The 8,728-nt window shown below is 47.7% G+C and overlaps 1 protein-coding gene across 1 annotated transcript in view; it reads left to right on the top strand.

The window, feature by feature from the left end:
- The first annotated feature begins 2,484 nt into the window (after positions 1–2,484).
- ZNF638 (zinc finger protein 638) overlaps positions 2,485–8,728 on the top strand; it is a 79,104-nt gene continuing 72,860 nt past the window's right edge. The window contains exon 1 of the mRNA XM_036334185.1: positions 2,485–2,607. The gene's annotated coding sequence lies outside the window, so the exon portion shown is untranslated. The remainder of the gene's footprint in view (positions 2,608–8,728) is intronic.

The following is an 8,728-nucleotide window of genomic DNA, read 5'->3' as shown; positions in this document are numbered from 1 at the left end:
TCTCGCAATCTGGAACCCCTCGGGAGATAACGACCTGCTGGCTTAGGCCTGCTCCCGGGTGGCAGAGGGCAGGCCTAATCCATAGGTGCAGCCCCTGGTTGGGCTCAGAGCAGGGCTGATTGAGGAATTGGGGCACTGCCCCCTGTCATGCACAGAGCAGGGCAGATCGGGAGGTTGCGATGCCACCCTCAGTCACGCTCAGGGTAGGGCCGATTGGGGGGTCAGGGCACCGTCCCCTGTCACACTCAAGGCATGGTCGATGGGGAGGTTGCGGCGCCGCCCCCTGTCACACACAGAGCAGGGCCGATCAGGGGGTTGGGGAGCTCCCCCCTGTCACGACAGAGCAGGGTGGATCAGGGGGTTGGGGAGCCGCCACTGTCACACTCAGGGCAGGGCCAATGGGGAGGTTATGGCTCTACCCCATCACACACAGAGCAGGGCCTGTGGGGTGGGGGGGTTGGGGCGCCACCCTCTATCACCCACAGAGCAGGGCTGATCAGGGGGTTGGGGCGCCGCCACTCTCACACTCAGGGCAGGGCCGATGGGGAGGTTATGGCTCTACCCCGTCACACACAGAGCAGGGCCCGTGGGGTGGGGGGGGTTGGGGTGCCGTACCCTGTCACACACAGAGCCGCAGGGCGATCAGGAGGTTGGGGCGCCTTCCCCTGTCAGGAACAGAGCAGGGCCGATAGGGAGGTTGTGGCCCCGCCCCCTGTCACACACAGAGCCACAGGGTGATCAGGGGGTTTGGGCGCTGCCCCCTGTCATGCTGATCCCGGTGCCGGGAGACCTCGTGGCTCTGCTGATCCCGGTGCTGGGAGGCATATTACCCTTTTACTATATAGAATAGAGGCCTGGTGCATGGGTGGGGGCTGGCTGGTTTGCCCTGAAGGGTGTCCCGGATCAGGGTGGGGGTCCCCACTGGGGTGCCTGGCCAGCCTGGATGAGGGGCTGAGGGCTGTTTGCAGCTGGTCACACACCCTTCAGGGTGGGGGTCCCCACTGGGGTGCCTGGCCAGTCTGGGTGAGAGGGGCTGAGGGCTGTTTTCAGGCTGGGACTGAGGCTCCCAACTGCTCCTTTTTTTCTTTCTTTTTTTTAATTCTGGGCCAGCTTTAGCTCTGAGGCTCCAGCTCTTAGGCCTCTGCTCCTGAAAGCAGGTGTCTGGTTTGTTTAGGTTCTACAATCGACTGTATCAACTCCAGGTCTGAGATCCCGGCTAGCTGAAAGCTGGTTTCTGGGGTTTTGTTTAGCTTCTATTTTTGTAACTATGTTTCAAACTGCCAGCTCAGAGGCCTGCAGCGGCAGGCGGGGAACGTTGGAGTCCTCCGTCACTGAAGCAAGCAAGCCTCATGTTAGTTTCAAGCTGCCTGGCTGCCGGCCGCCATCTTGGCTGGCAGTTAATTTGCATATCGCCCTGATTAGCCAATGGGAAGGGTCGCGGTCATACGCCAATTACCATGTTTCTCTTTTATTAGATAGGATTGATTTTTTACAGAGAGGAAGGGAGAGGGATAGAGAGCTAGATACATCGATGGGAGAGAAACATCGATCAGCTGCCTCCTGCACACCTCCTACTGGGGATGTGCCCTTGACCAGAATCAAACCTGTGACCCTTTAGTCCGCAGACCGCCACTCTATCCACTGAGCCAAACCGGATATAGGGCTCTAAGTCAGTGGTTCTCAACCTTCGGGTCGCGACTCCTTTGGGGGTCGAACGACCCTTTCACAGGGGTCGCCTAAGACCATCGGAGAACACATATATAATTACATATTGTTTTTGTGATTAATCACTATGCTTTAATTATGTTCAATTTGTAACAATGAAATTGGGGGTCACCACAGCACAAGGAACTGTATTAAAGGGTCGCGGCATTAGGAAGGTTGAGAACCACTGCTCTAATCAAGGAAAGATCACGGAAGCGGTGAGACAATACAGGTTAGAGATGCCCGCGATTTGGGCAGGACTGCCACAGAACAGGCCTAGGTATGTATGTATGGATGTATATATGTATGTATGTATGTATGTATTTTATTTAGAGAACATTTATTGGGTTTCTTTTTCTAGGAGTGCATTTTTTAAATTTCTTTATTAAGTTATTACATATGTGTCCTTATCCCCACATTCTCCTCCCCCCCTGCCTCTGCCCCCCCCCCCCCCCATGCCCTACCCCCCTGGTGTCTGTGTCCATTGCTTAGGCTTATATGGTTGCATGTAAGACCTTTGGTTGATCTCTCCCCCTGCCCCTCACCCTCCCCTACCTTCCCTCTGAGGGTTGATGGTCGGTCTGATCTGTCTGATCCATGCTTCTCTGTCTCTGGATCTGAGGCCTAGGTATTGACACTGGCTGGTGCTTTAGTTTTACCAGATGCCTGAGCAGATGCAAGAGCGACCCCTTCTGGAAGCACGCTCCCTTTTCGTGCCTCCGGGCGAGCGTGGTGCGGGCTGTACGCAGGCGCCGGGAGCCGGGACGGCGTCGCCGAGGCCCTGTAGGCGCGCATGCGTGCAGCGCCGTGGAGGCGGCGGCTTCGTCGGCGTCGGGACTGGAGGCTCAGTGGTAAACTGTGTGGGGCGCAAATGGGATCCGGCTGGTAGTCGGTTCGGCATAGGTAGGACCGCTGCCTTGTGGGGCCTCGGGGGTTGGAGGGCGGGAGCCCGTAGCGCGGGGGTCCTGAGCCTTTCCTCGGAGATCCTGGCCGACTATTGTATGTGTCGCAGCGGCTGCGCACAAAATGGCGGCGGGCAGACGGCGGGGGCGGGAGGCGGCTGGGGGACCCCCGGGATGGGGAGGGAAGCTGGGCACCCCTACGACCGCGTCGGCTCCCCTCGCCGCCCCGGAGGGCCGCGGCGGGCACCCGTGCGAGGACCGTGCTGCAGAAAGAGCCGCCTGACGCCGTTGCACGGGGCGGAGGAAGGAGAGACAACCCTTTGCCAAGGCCGCGGCGGCCCCTTCCCCACAGACGCCGGGCCTGCCGGGAGCGCGCCGGGCCCGGGGCCTGACAGCCCGAGCGAGCGGCGGTGAGCCCCGCCGCGGAGGGAGGGAGCGTCCCCGTTGGGCCTGCAGGGGCGGCGGAGCTTGAGCTGAGCCTTGGCGCCCGCGACGTTGTGCAAGAAGCGCGGGGAGAGAAGAGCATGGTCGGGGCCGGGGCTGCGGGAGTCGGGGCGGAAGGGAACCGGCAGGACCCGGCGGCCTGGGCCGTCGGTGTTTCTCACGCCTGCCCGGTGCGGGTGTGGGAGCAAAGACATGGTCGCCGCGGTGCGGGGCACGGAGCGCGCGTCCATGGCTCTGATGTTTCTCTCCGCATCTCTCGGGGGGATCTTGAGTACGGCTCCTTCGCGTGTTATTTTTGGGTGACGCCTGCCTCGGGCCCCCTTCTGTTAAAGGTGGGGGGCAAATGGGAGCCACACGCATCAATCTTGGGGGACGTTTGAAATTTGCCTTTTTGTTGTTGGAGGTAAATGCGAACGAAGGAGACGTAGTCCTACAAAATCTTGCGTTGGATTAGACATAGTGAAGGCGGCATCCAGCTAATTTTTGTGAAGCTTAAATGTTAGTGTTTGGCAGCATTCTGGGCCGGGCGGGGTGTGGGGGGATGCCGTTTTAATCGGAAGGAGGTCTGAAGAAAAATTGGTTACCAGGATCCGGCGATTTATGTTAGTTCAAATGCTTTTGCTAACGAGCTTTGGAATTGTGCACACACACACAAAAAAATGTTTCTTTTTTCTTTATGTGATGTAAAAGAGTTAATTTATTTTAACGCTGGTTCAAATTTGCCATTCACATTGATTAACTGGAAAAAGATTTTTTTAAAAAAAGATTAATTAATGCCTAACCGGTTTGGCTCAGTGGATAGAGCGTCGGCCTGCAGACTGAAGGGTCCTGGGTTCGATTCCGGTCAAGGGCATGTACCTTGGTTGCGGGCACATCCCCAGTAGGGGGTGTGCAGGAGGCGACTCATTGATGTTTCGCTCCCATCCATATATCTGACTCTCTATGCCTCTCCCTTCCTCTCTGTAAAAAATCAATAAAATATATTTTTAAAAAAGATTAATTCATGAAGTTTATACAGAAAAAACGCATAATTTACATTATTTCAACATAGCTTTAAATTTTGTTGATGTTTAGTTACTCAACACTTAGTGGGCTTATGTTGCATTTTTAAAAATTTGACAGCATTTCATGACGCTTTATTTTGTATTTTCATACACTGTAATATGCACTTTTAAATTCTTAAATGGGCTCAACATGATAACACATTACACTGAGCTGGGCCATTTCCTCCTTGGTTGTTCATGTTCAAGCAGGTAAGGGTAAAGATAAAGCAGTTGGAAGAAATCACAGAATTTCATACTCATTTGTATGAACTAGTTATTTATGTCACATGTCTATTACTTTGAATATTGGTTATATTAATAGTTCTTCAATCTCTTGCATGTCATCTTTCATTATGGAGGCTGCATATATCAGATAATTTGGTTTGAAAAACACTTCATATGATCTCAGTGATGACTTTGTATTTCCTGGCTGCCTTAAGGCTTTTTCTCTTCTGTGCGCTTAAGAAGGTGATCTCTGGAAATTTTGTTTTCATGTAATGAAAGAAAATGAGAGAAATAGTTTAGTGGAGAGATAATAGGCTTTGGAATCAGAAGATCTGGATTCGAATCCCTGTTTTTCCTCTTACTATATGTGTGAGATTGGGAGTAAGTTATTTTAGTCTTTCTGAATTTGTTTCCTTTTCTGCAAAATGGTGATTACTACTACCTACTTGGCATTGTTGTGAGGATTGAGACAGTGTAAGGAAAGCTTCTATTCCTGGATCGTAGGAGCTGTTGAATAAATGTCAGCTGTTACTTTTATTACAGATCTTTAGCGTCTTTTTCTTTTGACACAAAATTGCAACCTGTGGGTACTCCCTTTTAATTAAAGGGACTTAAGAAATTTAGGTTAAATTGATAAACTTTTGGAGCACTTATCAAAACATTGTAACCATTTATTTATGTGAGTGTTATGTTCACCTTTGTATCTGTCCCAGTGTCCAAGTATGTATTAGATCCTCACAATTAGAGTGAATGATCTCAGCTGGTAGTTGCAGAGGCAGGATAAGAACACAGGACAGACTATTGGAGTCCAAATTCTACTCCTTCTACATAACTAAGTGCATATTGGTGAAGGTTTAGATAAATCTTTCCAAATTCTTAGTAAAATGCTGTACGTACTAAGACACAGTGCTTCCAGTATGGGTGCCTGGTAAGATAATTTGGGCTGTTTTGTGTAAAAACAAGCTATTGAGTGTTGACATGTAGTGTAGAGGTCCTCCAAAACAGAAAGTTGTATTTGTGGAAAACTGGTAAGTACCTCTTTGTATCCAGCTTGACTGGCTCTCTCATTGCTTCAGTTTTATGTCCTGGGATCTGTATTTGTGGTTGAAAATTAAAATGGGAAGTAAATAGATTTATGGAAGATAAAAAGAGAATAATGAAAAGGAAGACGGTAAGGAAAAAGGTAAGGTGTTAGAAATAAAGCAAAGCTATAGAGATCAGTGAGGGTTACTTTCTAAGATTTTGTTTTGAAAGAAAAGGTTTGGGGAACATAGAAAGTTTTAAGATACACATATTTTGGTATTTTCTTAGTGGTGACCGTGGCGTACCTACATTTTGGGTTATTTTTTAACTCTTGAACCCCTTAAATACCAAAATATGTATATTGTTCCAGTCTTGTTAAAGCTTTCATACTTTTTTTCTGCCTCATTTCTGCAGTCTTCATTTTCTTAAACTTTAAACTAATTGCCCTATTGTCCCTGCTAATGAGCAAATATTTCCAACTTCCTTTTGTTTTGAATTTTTTTACTTAAACATATTATGGAAAAATTCTAAACATACACTAAAGCATAATACAATGATTCACTACCCGTATACCTATCATCCAGCATTAAAAATTACAAGCTAATGGTCAATCTTGTCTCTACTTTCCACCTTATTTTTTAAAAGCAGATCCTATATCATTCATAAATATGTAGTTCAGAAGTTTTCTTCTAAATATTTAGAGAAAAACATGCTTAATACACCTAAAATAATAATTCCTTAATGTTATGTAATCATTCAGTACTCAAATTTCCCAATGTGTCTCATATACCACACACGTGTGTGTATAAATGTGTTTGTTTCTACTACCATATTGGAAATTTCAAAAATTATCTGAGTCTTAAAAGGAACAAATTCCTACCTGCTTCTTAAATAAAGCATTTTGCTTACTGTCTAACATGTTTTGAGCACCTGTGGTATATCAGGAGGTATAGTTTTAATTATTCTTCACATCAACATTCTTAAGTGGGTATTGTTTTTATTCCCATTTTTCACATGATCAAACTGAGGCATGGGTTAACTAATTTGCTTGGGGTGACATTTTTAGCAAGCAACAGGGCCAGAATTAAAACATTGAATCTAGTTAGGGTTTGTGTTTTTTAAAAATACTGTGCTACATTAGTGTTAAATTTTATTTATGGGAGTTAACCACTTTTGCATGAAGTCATTCAGTGGCACCCCTCCTAAAGGGTGGGTGTCTTCAGATCATTGGAAATTTCCCCAAAATCAGATTATTATGCATTGCATAATGGGCTGACTAACAGTCAATAGTTAGGGAGTGAGCATGATGCAGGGGCGGGGGGGGAAAGGGCCAAATCCAGATATTTGCTTAAGGCTGATGTTCTTTACCATATTGGAGGTTTCCTTCCTGCTGCCATACTTGCTTATAGTCCAGTCATTTTTTTGACTTAGTATATCATCCTATATAATAAAGAGCTAATATGCAAATGGTCCTAGTGCCAGAACTACTCAGACACTCAACACTGGGGAGAGAGGAATAGGGACCAGCCAGGCTGCAGCCCGGGAGAGGACAAGCCACCTGAACCACGGTCTGGGCAAAGCCGCCCGCCCGCCCATGGTCCCCTGTGCCTGCGGCTGGCCAGAGGGAGGGAATCCTGGGTCCCAGGTGCAGGGCAAAGCACAGGCGGTTAGGGGCGATCAGGCAGGCGAGCGGTTAGGAGCCAGCGGTCCCGGATTGCAAGAGGCAGTCGGATATCCCCGTAGGGATCCCGGATTGGAGAGAGTGCAGGCGGGGCTGAGGGACCCCCCCTTACCCACTGTGCATGAATTTCGTGCATTGGGCCTCTAGTCTATATAATAAAGAGCTGATATGCTAATGGTCATGACACCCTCATGTGTAACGACCAATCAGGAGGCTGCGTGCACAGCAAGTGCTGGTGGGCAGGGACTTGCAGCGTTGGGGACTTGAGTGAGGCTGCATCCCATCCCCCGCCCGGTGCCAGCCCGGGGACACGAGGCTCACATCTCTGCCCCCAGCGCCAGCCCCGGGGCTTGAAGGGGGTGGGCTGGCCAGGTCTGGGCCTTGCCCAATGTGGGTGGGGCCGGCCAGGTCTGGGTCTCACGTGATTTTGAGGTGCGTGTGGGTCGGCGTGAACTTGACTCTAGGTCCCGCGGCGCCCCCTAGACTCTGACAGGAGGGAGATTTTCATACACATTTTACTAATTTTCTTTCCTCTGACACTTCTATTATAGTAAAAGGGCAAATAGCAATATTAAAATATTTCCTCTAATCCCCCTTTTTAAAATATATTTTATTGGTTTTTTACAGAGAGGAAGGGAGAGAGAGTTAGAAACATTGATGAGAGAGAAACATCGATCAGCCACCTCCTGCACACCTCCCACTGGGGATGTGTCCGCAATCAAGGAACATGCCCTTGACCGGAATCGAAACCTGGGACCTTTCAGTCCGCAGGCGGATGCTATCCACTGAGCCAAACCAGTTACGGCTCTAATCCCTTTTAATGTGCACAAATTTTGTGCATCGGGCCACTGGTATATAACTAAGAAGTTAGGTAGTCCAGTGTTGGATTTAAAAGTTCGGGCCATTAACTATTTTTGAATGAAGTAAAGCCCTGGCTGACAGGAATTCCCTGTAGGTTTCGCTCTTTTTCTTCCCTCTATTGTCACACACACACACACACACACACACACACACACACCACACACACATCTGCCCCTCCCTCCGAACTATTTGAGAGAAGTTGCCTACATTGTGCTCCTCTACTCTAGTTTATTTTCTAAGAATAGAATATTTTCTTTCTTAGTCATAGTATAGTTACTATCTCCATAAATTTAACATTAATAAAAATCTTTAATTTACCATATTCTGATTTTGTTAATTGACCCAATAATGTACTTCATATCAGTTTCTCTTTTTGTTCCCCCCCCACCCCCACCCCATCCCCCAGTACAGGATCAGTCTAGGATTACATAATTGCCTTTAGTTGTCATGTCTCTTTAGTCTTCTTTACTCTGGAATATTTCCATAACCTTTCTTTATCTGTGAAATTGACATTTTTGAAGAATATCAAAGTGTTTGATTTCTCCCCCCACCCCCACCTGCTTGAATTAATTGACTTGTGGAAAGACATTTTAGGGTTATGCAACTGTTCTACTCTTCATCAAAATTTCACTCTGGACTTAACATGCACAGATGATTCTTACCTAAACCAATCTTTATTATGATGGTTACAAAAATGATGATTCTCCATCTAAGCTGTCTCTCTACAAATACATTGCTCTATTGGTATGGAGTTAAGAACCCCTGGTTTTCTCAGTGGTTTATAAGGTTTATAATTTACTGCTATCCTGTTCTTTCTTTCTTGCTCCTATTTTATATCTATATGT

Source organism: Myotis myotis, unplaced genomic scaffold (assembly GCF_014108235.1).
Source record: "Myotis myotis isolate mMyoMyo1 unplaced genomic scaffold, mMyoMyo1.p scaffold_m19_p_14, whole genome shotgun sequence".
NCBI lineage: Eukaryota > Metazoa > Chordata > Mammalia > Chiroptera > Vespertilionidae > Myotis > Myotis myotis.
This window is presented reverse-complemented; position numbering and strand designations above follow the sequence as displayed.